The 12,578-nt window shown below is 38.8% G+C and overlaps 1 long non-coding RNA gene across 1 annotated transcript in view; it reads left to right on the top strand.

Moving 5' to 3' along the window:
* Positions 1–1,004: 1,004 nt before the first annotated feature.
* The window catches only part of LOC124556787, a 60,996-nt gene continuing 49,422 nt past the window's right edge, over positions 1,005–12,578 (top strand). The window contains exon 1 of the long non-coding RNA XR_006968692.1: positions 1,005–1,126. This is a non-coding gene — a long non-coding RNA (uncharacterized LOC124556787). The remainder of the gene's footprint in view (positions 1,127–12,578) is intronic.

Below are 12,578 nucleotides of genomic sequence, written 5' to 3'. Positions count from 1 at the left end.
CAAAGTAAATTGACTAATTCAACGAAAGCTAGGTCCATGGAAATACAACTGTAATAAATTTCTTTGCAGTGGTTCGACACTCGTTAACTATCGATAGTTGTGAGCGGCAATCTTGTAGCCTATAAATAGCGAGTCTTCGGTGCTGCAATTGAGAGAGAAAATTGAAGTACAGCAGCGTCAATATGAGTACCACTTATCGTAAATTTGTTTGTAGTGTGAACGTAGAAATTGAAATGTTGGTGTGGGAAACCACTTTAACTCCGCCTGCAGTTACTGTTGGAGTGAATTAAGTAGCTCTGCAGTTGCTGTTGCCGGTCCCAAGCCCGGAGAAAGGAGGAGGGTTGGCGAGGCGCAGAAGCCGTAAAAGAATCGACATAAAATAGTTGGAGAGATCCTGTAGAGCTTAATACCTTAGTCGTAATGACGACGACGATAATAATAATATTGATTAACCCACACAATTTCAACGAGCGTAACAAGCAGGAATGTTGGAGCTTCCCAAATCTCTTCAACCGAAATGCAAATACTTCTGAGCTTAACCGTTTCTATTGAATAAAATTTTTCTTGGTTATCGCTATTCTTATAAAAGCAAAATATAACAGTTTAAATGGATAACTTGCACACCCTCCGCACTTGTGCCAATTCCTGCTATTATGTCAGTGTAATAGCGCCAGAAGGCTTGTCAGTACGAAAGGATAGCGTGTTCAGCTTCGAAGTCTAGACAAAGTTATTGTAGTAGTGGACACAAGGAATAGGATATTCTAACCACTGCTTGTCAGTATATTTAGTCCTTGAAAAAAATTTGTTGAAAATAATGTGCCTATTTACAACCAATAGCTCAATACATAGTATCGATACTAGTGATAAGAACAATCTATATAAAAACCTAACATCACGTACCTTGGTCCAAAAAGGCGCCCAATATTCAGGAACACACAGATTCAGTTAACTGCCAGCAACCATTAAAAACTTGGCTTCAGATAAATTACAGCTTAAACAGAGTCTGAAAGACTTTTTGGTAGGAAACTCATCTACTCTTCAGACGAATATCCTAACAGGGACAGTTAGACCAGCTTATGTAAAAATTTCTGTTTTGACAGCACTTGGTCACAACAGTTAAGATTAGGTATGATGATAAATTTATCAAATACTTATAACTAGGTTTCATTCTGATAGTGTATTAATTCTGTAAATATTAGCAGTTCCAATTTATTGTAATATGTCCACATATTGTGACAATCTCCTGCCAAATGATTGGGGAAGTGAGTGTTGTATTCATGTGTTCTATATTTTTTATGTTATACTTTCTGACATGTTCCATGCCCATGAGAGTCATGTCATTTTTGGGTCTGTGGAACAAAAACTTAATCTAATCTAGAAAGAAAATTTCATCTCATCAAAATAGTCAATAGAAATTGTGAATTATAATTCATTATGGGGCTTTAAATTTCTAGTAATGGAATAACAATATTTTTGTGAAAAGTTCACAGTCAAATAGATTACCACATAGTCCAGTACGAGTATGTACTTAGAATATGATTTATAACCCCTTTGTAATGTTTAGTTGTGTCTCAGCTACATTTTCTGACATGATAGAGAAAGAATTCAAAGTATGACTAGTAGTAAATCTGGCAAAAATTACAGTGATCCCTTAGACTGCCCTCATCTGATGAAAAGTTTAATTTATAATTGAGCTTACTGTTGATGTGCTAATGTAATGACCAACCTTGCCTTCCATTTGCCGAAACATTCACTGATTACCCCAAAAGTAACATTGTTATTAACTTTGCTAGTAGAGAATTAAAATTATAATAGAAATTCTCTCTCTCTCTCTCTCTCTCTCTCTCTCTCTCTCTCTCTCTCTCTCTCTCTCAACAGTAGCGCTGTGAAATGGTTTGAGTCTTATTTAACTAACAGGAAACAAAGGGTGTCATTGTGAAATACCCAAGCATTATGCAGTCAGTCTTCATCTGACTGGGAATTGATTACGTGTAGTGTTCCTGAAGGTTCCATCTTGGGTCTGTTGCTTTTTCTTGTGTGCATTAATGACTCCTTGCTCATTACATTGCCAGATGCTAAGTTTGTTTTGTTGCAGATGGTACAGACATTGCAATAAGTAGGAAGTCAAGTACAGATTTAGAAATGGCTGCTAATCAAGTTTTCACTGACATTAATAAATGATTTAAAACTAATTCACTGACATTAAACTTTGTAAAGACACACCAGACCCTGTAAGAGATTTCCTTCTAGCATGTGTATAGCACATGAAGACATGTAGATCAAAGAGGTTGACAATGTTAAATATCTGGGATTATAACTCGATAATAAATTCAGTTGGGATGGGATTTGCAGTCAGAATGATGTCAAATGTAGTAAATATAATAAGAACTTGCATATATATATTTTTTAATTTTCTTTCTGTAATGTCATATGGGATCATATTCTGGAGTAACTGACAAAGCCGAGCAAAAGTTTTTAGCAAGCAAAAGCATATAACAAGACTCATTTGTTGTGTAAATTTAAGAAAATCATGTAGAAACCTGTTCAAGGAACTTTGTATCCTAACCATTGCTTCTCAGTATATTTATTCTTAATGTAATTTGTTGCAAGTAATATATCTCCATTTCCAACCAATTGCTCAATACATAGTATCAGTACTAGGAATAAGAACAATCTACATAAAAACCTAAAATCACTTAACTTGGATCAGAAAGGGGTCCAATATCCAGGAACACACATTTTCAATAAATCACCAGCAACCATTAAAAACTTGGCTTCAGATAAAGCACAGTTTAAACAGAGTTTGAAAGACTTTCTGGTAGGCAACTCCTTCTACTCTACAAATAAATATCTTAACAGCGACTGTTAGACCATCTTAAGGAAAAATTTTAGTTTGCACCAATAGGTCACAACTGACAAGATTAGGTATTTTATGAATGATAAATTTATTAAAAGTGCATAGCTGTGTTTCATCCTGACAGAGTATTAATTCCGTAAATATTAGGTGTTATAGTTTGCTGAAATGCATTTACCTATTTTGATAGTCTGCTGATAATTGATCAGGGTAGTGATTATTATATTCAGATGTTTTATGTTTTTTTTATATTACACTTTCTGACTTGTTTCACACCCGTGAGAATCATCTCATTTTTGGGTCTCTGGCACAAAAACTAAATCTAATGTAATCTAATCCCTTTTCATTATAGTCACAGAACTTTGTAGGTAGTAGTCCTAGTGCTGTGTTGACATTGCCAAGTCTTGTAAACATTCTCTAGTCCATGTAGTAATTTTGCCGCAAGTGTCATATATCAGAGCAGACTTGATCACTTATTCTACATTATTTGCCCACAAAATTGAAATACTGAATGGGGATAAGGTATTCATTTATTTTTATCTACACCAAATCATTCACATGCAGTCAATGGTTCCGTGAATAATTTTGATAACTACTTTTACATTGGGAATTGACAAAATGCGGTTGTGGGAGTGATGTAATCAACTAATTGATATGTGACAAGTGTAGTGTCTCTCTAATTTCTCATGTTCTTTGATGCTTCCTGTTCTGGTTTGTTTGCTAATGTGTACACATGTGTCTTTTGTATCTGTGCACAGTAAAGTGTGGTTTACACTGAGGTGAAAAACAGTCATAGAATAGCAATGTGCACATGGTGGTAATATCATGTATACAGTGTATAAAAGGACAATGCATTAGCAGACGAGTCATTTGTATTTGAGTGATTCATGTGAAATGTTTCCAACCTGATTATAGCCATATGATGGGAATTAACAGACTTTGAACACGGAATGGTAGTTGCTGCTAAATGTGCGGGACTTTCCACTTCAAAAATCATTAGGGAATTCAGTATTCTGAGATCCGCAGTGTCAAGAGTGTTTTGACAGTAGCAAATTTCTAGCACAGTGCAAGCTATTGGTGGATCCATAATTGTGTGGGCTGTGTTTACATAGAATGGACTTGCTCCTCTGGTCCAACTGGATCAATCATTGAATGGAAATGTTTATGTTCAGCTACTTGGAGACCATTTGCAGCTATTCATGTTTGAAACAATGGTGGAATTTTTATAGATGACAGTGTACCTGGTCACCGGGCCACAATTGTTCGCACTCAGTTTAAATAACTTTCTGAACAATTCAAGTGTATGATTTAGGCACCAGGATCACCCAACGTGAATCCTTTCATACATTTATGGGACATAATTGAGATATCAGTTCATGCACAAACTTGTGTACCAGGAACATTCACACTTATAGAGACAGCATGGGACGATATTTCTGCAGGGGTCTTCCAACAATGTATTGCGTCCACGCCACGTCATGTTGCTATACTACTCCGGGTAAAAGCACGTCCAACATGATATCAGGAGGCAACCCATAACTTTTGACACCTCAGTGTATTACACTGTTAGTCCGTGAATGTATTTTATTTGTAGGAGATAGTGTTCTTCCATAATTTGTGAACCCAAAGAAGCAATTCTGCTCTCGTGGATAGGTTATCTGCTGCAGTTAGCATAGTTAAGTACCATCAGGCATACCACACATAACCTTCTACATTCCATCAGTGGTACCATCCAGGTCATTAAAAATGAGATACAGATTCTACATTGCCCACCTCCTGTTTTTCAACCACTAGACTCCGTGCCACACACCGATCCACTTTGGAACATCACGGTTTCAAACACACTGGTCATGACATTGGACACAGTGATACAATCACATAACATTGCTTCACACATAATTACAGCACTGTCGTAAGACATCAACTTCAGAGTGAACATCTTTCCAGTCATTTCGCGTTCACTGGTACCACATGTGAGATCAACAGAAATATCCAGTCATCAGCTTTCGCAGTCCTCCCACACTGTATTTGCAAATTCAGGCCCCACTGTTTGCAACCAGTCAATTGAAAACTTAGTTGCAGTAAATGGAGAGCATTTTCAAGTAACAGCAAATTAGTGACTCTTTTAAATAGTTCACTTTGGTGAACAGTAATCTTGATCAACGTGTTACTTCAGTAGTGTTGGACATTATTTTACGATGCTCCCTGCACCAAGCCTACAATGCCCTCATGATGGTGCTTATTTCACATTGCACAAAATCAATGGGTCAAAGGCTCACACAAGTCCTGTACCATGAGAGGCATTATGACATGATTCTGTCTGAATTCTGGAGACATCTGCATGGAATGATTATCAGTTTGGATGCTTTACTGTTACACATTTGTCAACAACAATTGCTACCAAAATGAGGTTAATTTTAATTGCTCAGGAAGGGCAACCATTATATTAGTTACCAATAAAGCACACACCTTGCCCAAAACATATGTCACAGTGGCCACCGTGATAATTTCCATTCACTCTGAAGGAAGAGTGACCAGCCCAACATGCTGCTGCCTCGCTACCATGCCACATCTGCCTGAAAGTCACAGAGTGTTCTCGAGGACCTGTGAACTCCCCATGCCACTGTCAAGCGGCTGACTAAGCAGTCGTAAATGTTGCAACTATTGATCATGACAGCTGAGCACAAACGAGCCCCTTGCACATGCCCACAGTGGTTTCATAGCCATGAGACCACTCAGACAAATGTTTACTGTTCCACAGACATTTTGGTCAACTGGCAATGAAGTGCAAGAAATTATGTTTGCACCTCAATGCCGAGAGATGATTTGGCTCAGGTGCAACAGTTTGACACCCATTTACAGCACCTACTGTTTTAGAACAGTTAGCACCCTATGTGAAAAAGACAGTATAGGACTGCTCAGCCTAACGCTTCTATTGGAATGCCTCCAAAGCTGCTGACTATCGAATGACTACACGGCACTACATTACAAAGGCTGTTCATTACCAACCACTATTCAGGGCTAGTGTTATTAATCAAATGGGATCAGAGATCAGCACACTGCCACACTAAGGCCAATTTAATGGCAGTTAACAAGTCCGTCATATGTGCATATGGTCACAATACGTTTGAGGCTGACAATTGCCTCTTTGAGAACTGCAAGTGGACTTACAAATTAACCAATGTTGCTCAACCTATTTCAGGTGCTGATTTCCTCACACAGGCTGCACTGACCACCAATTTACTAAATGAATGACTGATACACTCTGTCAACAGTCATACTATTCTTGCAGGAAAGGCTCATTCATCAAAGTACACAATGTCCAATGTGTATAATTTAAGTGCTAACACCTCAAATGACCATCAACAGTACTGGGAGCGGTACTGCTGCAACTTGAAATTACATCTCCATACCATGAAACAAGATTATGTAACAATCAGGTGTGAAATAATCAAGTTGCATGAGGACAATGTGGTGTTGAATGATACCCTATTGGAAACAGAAGACAAACTCCAAGTGGCCCACAAAACATAAGAACAACATAGGACACCTCCGCATTGCATCTGTGCTTTGCACACAACTGCGTCCACGGAGTAACTGTGGCCCGTAAAATCACAGGGCATGGGCACACATACTATGGTTCACCATATCTCTACCAGACCTGGTCTGCAATATCGTCATAAGTCCATTGGATTGCTTGGAAATGACTACCACTGATTTCCAGTGGCTACACAATGTTACCAGGGGAAGGAACACCTCACACCCCTCCCCCTCTGTCTGCTACCAATGGCACTCCTACCAACCATCATTCTACGGTTCTGGCTGTGTCACTGACAGTCAGTTACATGTCCATCATGCCCAGCCACCCACACACAAGCTGGCTGTGAGTTCAAATTTGAACTCCCTCTCATCTTTTAGGAGGGGTGAGGGAGGGAGGGAGCAAATGCTGTGTGAGAGTGACATAATTAACTAATAAATGTGTGACAAGTGCAGTGTGTCTTTAATTACTCATATTCTTTGTTGCTTCCTGTCCTTGTTTGTTCACTAATACACTGTATTTCCCTGTATGTATTTGATATGTAGTAGATGGTGGCCCTACATGGTCCCACATTGTAGAGTAATTCATACAGTAGCCCTATACTGAAATGTACATAATAAAATTAATAAATGCGTACATTTGGTAGACTTTGCAACTGAACATCTTATAGAAGCCTCTTTATGGACCTAGGTATTGTTACATGTATACTCTCCCTGGTGGTATTTTTCGTTAACAGCAAGAGTGAATTTAGGATGAACTCAGCAATTCACAATCACATAACTAGATGAAGTAATAATTCCCATGTCAGCTATGTATCCCTTTCTAGGGTTCATAATGGAGTTTTATTTTTGCATACAAAAGTCTATAAAAGTGGGCTGCAAGCAGAAAACTGAACATTTGCAAATATTTAAAAACAAAACAAAATAATACCTCATTAGCCACTCTTTCAACAATTTAACAGAATATTTGAAGTGAAGAACATAAATTCTGTTAAAAATTAAGCTCACTGCTTCATATAGATACATGAAAGTGGCAAAACATTGAGTTCTTTCAAAGGTGTCAAGTGATGGAAGAGAAAGGCACTGATTTCATTATTTCATCTTTTGTGTAATAAATATATTTTTGAGAGATATGTCCCAAAATGTAATGCAGTGTGGCATTACGAAATGTACAACTGCAAAGCAAGCACATTTGACTGTTTCTGTGTTGATGACTTTACTCAGTCTGTTTAATGACTTCTCTTTAAGTATTCCTACTGTCGAGTACTGTCTGTCAACATACTCTGAGGAATTTTGCAGTTGCATTTTTATGTTTGTATCAGCAGTCAGAGCTTTGAGTTGATGAGAACACTATATTAGTATCACCAGAAGACATTACCAATAGACCATTCTGAATGTTTAGGGACAGATCATTGCAAAGTATGATAAACAGAATTGCTCAAAGTGTGAAAATTGAGGAATTCCTTGTCTTAATACTTACTGCTTTAACCAACACTTTCACTACTTGTTTGGTGATTACAACTTTTTGGACTCTGTTCAAAAGATATGACCTGAACCGATAACTGCATTTTCCCCTAATACGATACTACCATAATTTCTCAAATGTAATGTATGGTTTCCAAAGTCTGTGAGCTCAAGGAATAGCCTGTTGTATGTGTGTGTGTGTGTGTTTTTTTTTAATGCACTATAGAATTAATCAAAATGAATATAAAGCTCCATTTATCATTACCCTTTCTAAAAAGACAAACTTTTGGAGAACCAATAAGCAATAACTTCTAAGGAAGCTCTTCAGGCCAATAGTTGTTGCACTTGCAGCTAACCTACCGGCACTAGTTTATGTGGCCAGCTGGTACTGAAACATGGAATTTCATCTAAATTACTCTAGCATAGGAATGATTTTTTAATAATTAATAAAAATTTTGAGAATTGTTAACAATACTCCTTTATTATGCATTAAACACAGATGATAACTTGAAATGAACTTCCAGTGTGCTATATTTTAAAACAACTATTGAAACAAAACACATACACCACAGTCTCTCCCTGTGAGTTTCCAATAGTTCTATTACAAAAGTCAGCGTGAAATTTTTATGATCGTCCACCTTTCCCTTTTCAGTGGCTTAGTAAACAATAAATGCATTATTCACTGAAGTATTTAGTAATCTTCTAATATGGATAAGTTATTTGGAGGAAGTAACTTCTTTTGTGATCACAATATCGCCTTTAGAAGGGTAGGTCAATGACAGTAGCAGTACTTGACTTAGTTACAAATATAAGTGAGGGTTTTGAAGACAAAAGAGTCTAGAGCACTGGTACCTTGTGAGCTTAGTAAGGTATTCAATTGTACCTCATGTAAGACCCTCCTCAGCAATGTAAAATCATGTGGTGCTGGGGGAGCTGTTGAGCGAATTCCTACCTAAATAACAGACAGCAGATTGTATCAGTGCAAGGAGTAGACTCAATTGAAAAGAAGTTGAAATGGAGTGCACCATAGGAACCTGTAATGGGGTCTCTGTTGTTCCTGATTTTTGTTAGTGACATAAGTATCAATGGGCACACCTTGCAGTTTGCAGATAATAACATTTGTACTGAAAAAGGGAGAGTGTCGCTCGGGCTTTTCAACCAGCAGAAGTCCTATTAAGCAAAGCCAAGGCCTAGTTTATTATGAACAAGATGAAAATTAGTGAATACAAAACACAGAATGACATGGAGCCTTATTGAATGAAACTGGAGCCCTGTGTGACACAGCAGCCATGGGCTTTTTCATTGATTCTATGTTAACATGGCAACAGCCCACAAAATGGTATATTCCAAACTTTCCTGGGTCCTGTATCTCCTGGGGAAATTACAAGGTGTAATATCAGACAAGTAGCAACCAACAGTGTACCATGTAATTTTCCAAAGCTGCATGAGACGTGGGCTGCTGCTGTGGAGGCACTCTGCAGGCTGCAAGAATATACTTTGTTTTAGCCAATCTTTATTCAACTGCCTTGCTCATATGGAGGTAAATCATGCACGCTACAGAAAGAGAAATAAATTTCATCACCACAGCACTCTGCAGGCTGCAAGAATATACTTTGTTTTAGCCAATCTTTATTCAACTGCCTTGCTCATATGGAGGTAAATCATGCACGCTACAGAAAGAGAAATAAATTTCATCACCACAGCACTGACAATAGACAGTATAGAAAGCCCTGGATGTTGATTAACAAAAACACAAAGGGTGTCCACAGGGCGGCTCTCGAACTGTTGAATGCACTACCTAAGGGTATCCTGTCATTACCAATGGAGCAATTTAGGACTAAAATTTTGTCTGAACTGTGCACTATGTTCTAGAACTGATTTCATAGTTGTATTGTCATTGTACATTATATTATAATCGAGTTGTTCTCTTCATTATATATTTTGTAGCATCATAGTTTAAACTGCAGTCTTTCATTCATTTTGTTGTTGTAATACTACTGTATCTTGTTGCAGTCTGTCCAGCTATGGCTGGTTAACAACACAGAGCTGGTAATAAATGGACAAGATGTCAGACTGGTTTTTGAGGATAATAAGCAATACTATCCTAACCACAGGATTATTCATTAGGCTTTGTGTTATAATACTGCAAATTTCAGTAGGAGTGAGCGGGCAAGGAAAAAGTTATCTTGGGAGCAGCACAAAGCTTGTACAGTGACTGAGTACAGAAGGATTGATAAAAGAAGAAAGTTTGTCATCAATGTTTATAAAGTGATTGTTGAATACTTCACATACATTTTTTGATCAGAGGAAACACCATCTTCATTCTTAATGCATGTTATTGATTGACGTCTTTCCTTTTCACCACCCGTCTCACTGATGACTTTCCATATAGCTTTCGATTTATTACTTGAATTGAGTATAAACTGCCAGTTGTACATTCTCTTGGCTTCACAACAAAACTGTTCACTTTGAAATAGTTATTGAATAACTTGTTGTATGTAGTTTTACTGTAAGCATAGAGTAGTCTTTTGTTTGTACAAGAGGTTTGTGTTCCTGACACCAGCAATTTATTACTAGACATTTTCCATATAGTTTGCTTAGCTCTAAGTTTGGTTGGAAATGCTACATCTTCATGGTTGTACAGAATACTCAAATTCTGGTACCTTACAGTCAACATCACTATCACAATGTACACCCTTCCAGTCAGCTTCATGGAGCACATGTGTGAAGGTGAATAGGCTATATTATTTTCTTCAAACTTTCCTAACGGTCTGTCAACATCTTGAGAGGTCAGGTACAGCCCAAGCCTTTGCAGCACCTGTGCTGAATGTCTATCTTCCAGCTGTTCTTTTTGCCCTCCCTTGGGAAATATGTCCGGGTAGTTTTGGGAATTCGTTCTGAAGCTTTAGTATCCTGACATCAGAACAGTCCCTCAACTGTTTTTCTTTCTTTCTTCATTCGCCATCTCCTGCCCTTCCTCTGCTTCAACATTTGAGGTTCCTCTTTGTTTCTTCTTCCTTCCTGTTTGCTCCTGAAGGCTAGCCTATATGTTTGACGTGTAACAGCTGACTGGTAATGTGTTATTCCTAGCCCCGGGTCAACAGGTAGTGTTTGCACGTAACCCCTGCTACAGGCCAGGCACAGGGAGGGATGACTGCCTGAGCTGTTACCTTCCCCAGTTGCCAATATGTCACTCTATCAGGAGTTTGGGAGGTGTGACGTGAGGTGTGAACAATCACGTAAGGCAGGTGAGGCCCCCTTGGTAGGACCCCAGTTGGAAGGAAAGCACCATCGAAGGCACTGTCAATCATGGGGGATTTTCTCACAATGAGCCAATCATCATTTCTGTCTACATCTACTAAATGTAAACAGAGTGAGGCTAAAGATTCAAAGAATCTCCCAGTGGCACCTCAGTCCCTCATGGTATCAAATACTGAAGAAGGTCAGTCCTTTGCTACTGTTAATGTGTTTATTATTCAAAAAGGTTTTGCTGCAATTGCAGGTCCTGTGAAATATTGCTACCATTTATGTAATGGAACTTTGTATTTGGAGTATAATTGTGATCTTCAGGCCCAATCATGTTGAGGCCCACTGAATACTGAATTCTTTGTATGGTGTTATTTACACTAGACTGCTTGGAGGTCTGACCGAGGGAGAAATCCAAACATACCTCTCTGATCAGGACATCACTGCAGTCCATCAGGTAATGAAAAAGGTTGATGCAACTTTAGTGCCTACACACACTCTTTTTCTCACGTTTGATCAAGCAGTGCTTCCACCGAAGATCAAAGTAGATTATGAAGTGATTACAATCCAACTGTACATTCCAAACTGGATGTGTTGCCACCAGTGGCAACATTACAACAAATTCACATGTCCTGTTGAAACAAAACCAAATGAGTTATTTGTGGTAGGGTTGCTCGCAAGGACAATTGCCACCTCCTCCTCCATGCTGTATCAATTGCAACAGCGACCATGCAGCCTCCAGCGGAAGGTCCACAGCATTAGATCCAAATAGGAGGAATTATGGCTGCTCTTTGAATCATAGCATCCACTCTTTCTCTGCCTCCAAGAAACAAAACTGCATCCTTGAGATCGCTATGACCTCTCATATTTCCTTCTGGTCTGCTTTGACCTTCCTGCAGAAGACAGCATTCCATCTCATGGGGGAGTCATATTGCTCATCTGGGATGACATTCATAGCCAGACCATCTTACTGAACACTTGGCTGCCAGCTGTTGCAGTTGACATTATCCTTCCTTGCTTAACCTTTGCTCTTTGCAGTGTATACATCCCTCCATCATTTGGTGTTGCCAGGGCAGGCTTCCTCCAGCTTATTGATCAACTGCCTCACCTCTGCTCAGTGACTTTAATGCACACCATCGCATTTGGGGCTCTTCCAGAACCTGTCAGAGAGGTGCTGTCTTGGCCGACCTCAATCAACTCAACCTCTCTATCTTAATAATGGAGCACCGACATTCCTCTCAGACTCCACACACACCTATTCCCATTTGGACCTCTTGTTCTCCGTTGCCCACTTTTCCTGTCATTCTGAATGGTCCATTCTCTCTGATATGTACTAGAGTGACACTCTCCCATGCGCTATCGAGGCTGACTGGAGCCTTCAGTCCTCCCTGGAGACCTTCAAAAACATTTCCCCAGTTGTGATGACCAGTCATAGTTCCTCACAAACATTATCCTTACCATCATAGAACATTCCATA

This window comes from Schistocerca americana, chromosome X (genome assembly GCF_021461395.2).
Source record: "Schistocerca americana isolate TAMUIC-IGC-003095 chromosome X, iqSchAmer2.1, whole genome shotgun sequence".
Classification (NCBI taxonomy): domain Eukaryota; kingdom Metazoa; phylum Arthropoda; class Insecta; order Orthoptera; family Acrididae; genus Schistocerca; species Schistocerca americana.
The sequence above is the reverse complement of the archived record's forward strand: the minus strand, read 5'-3'. Positions and strand labels throughout refer to the sequence as shown.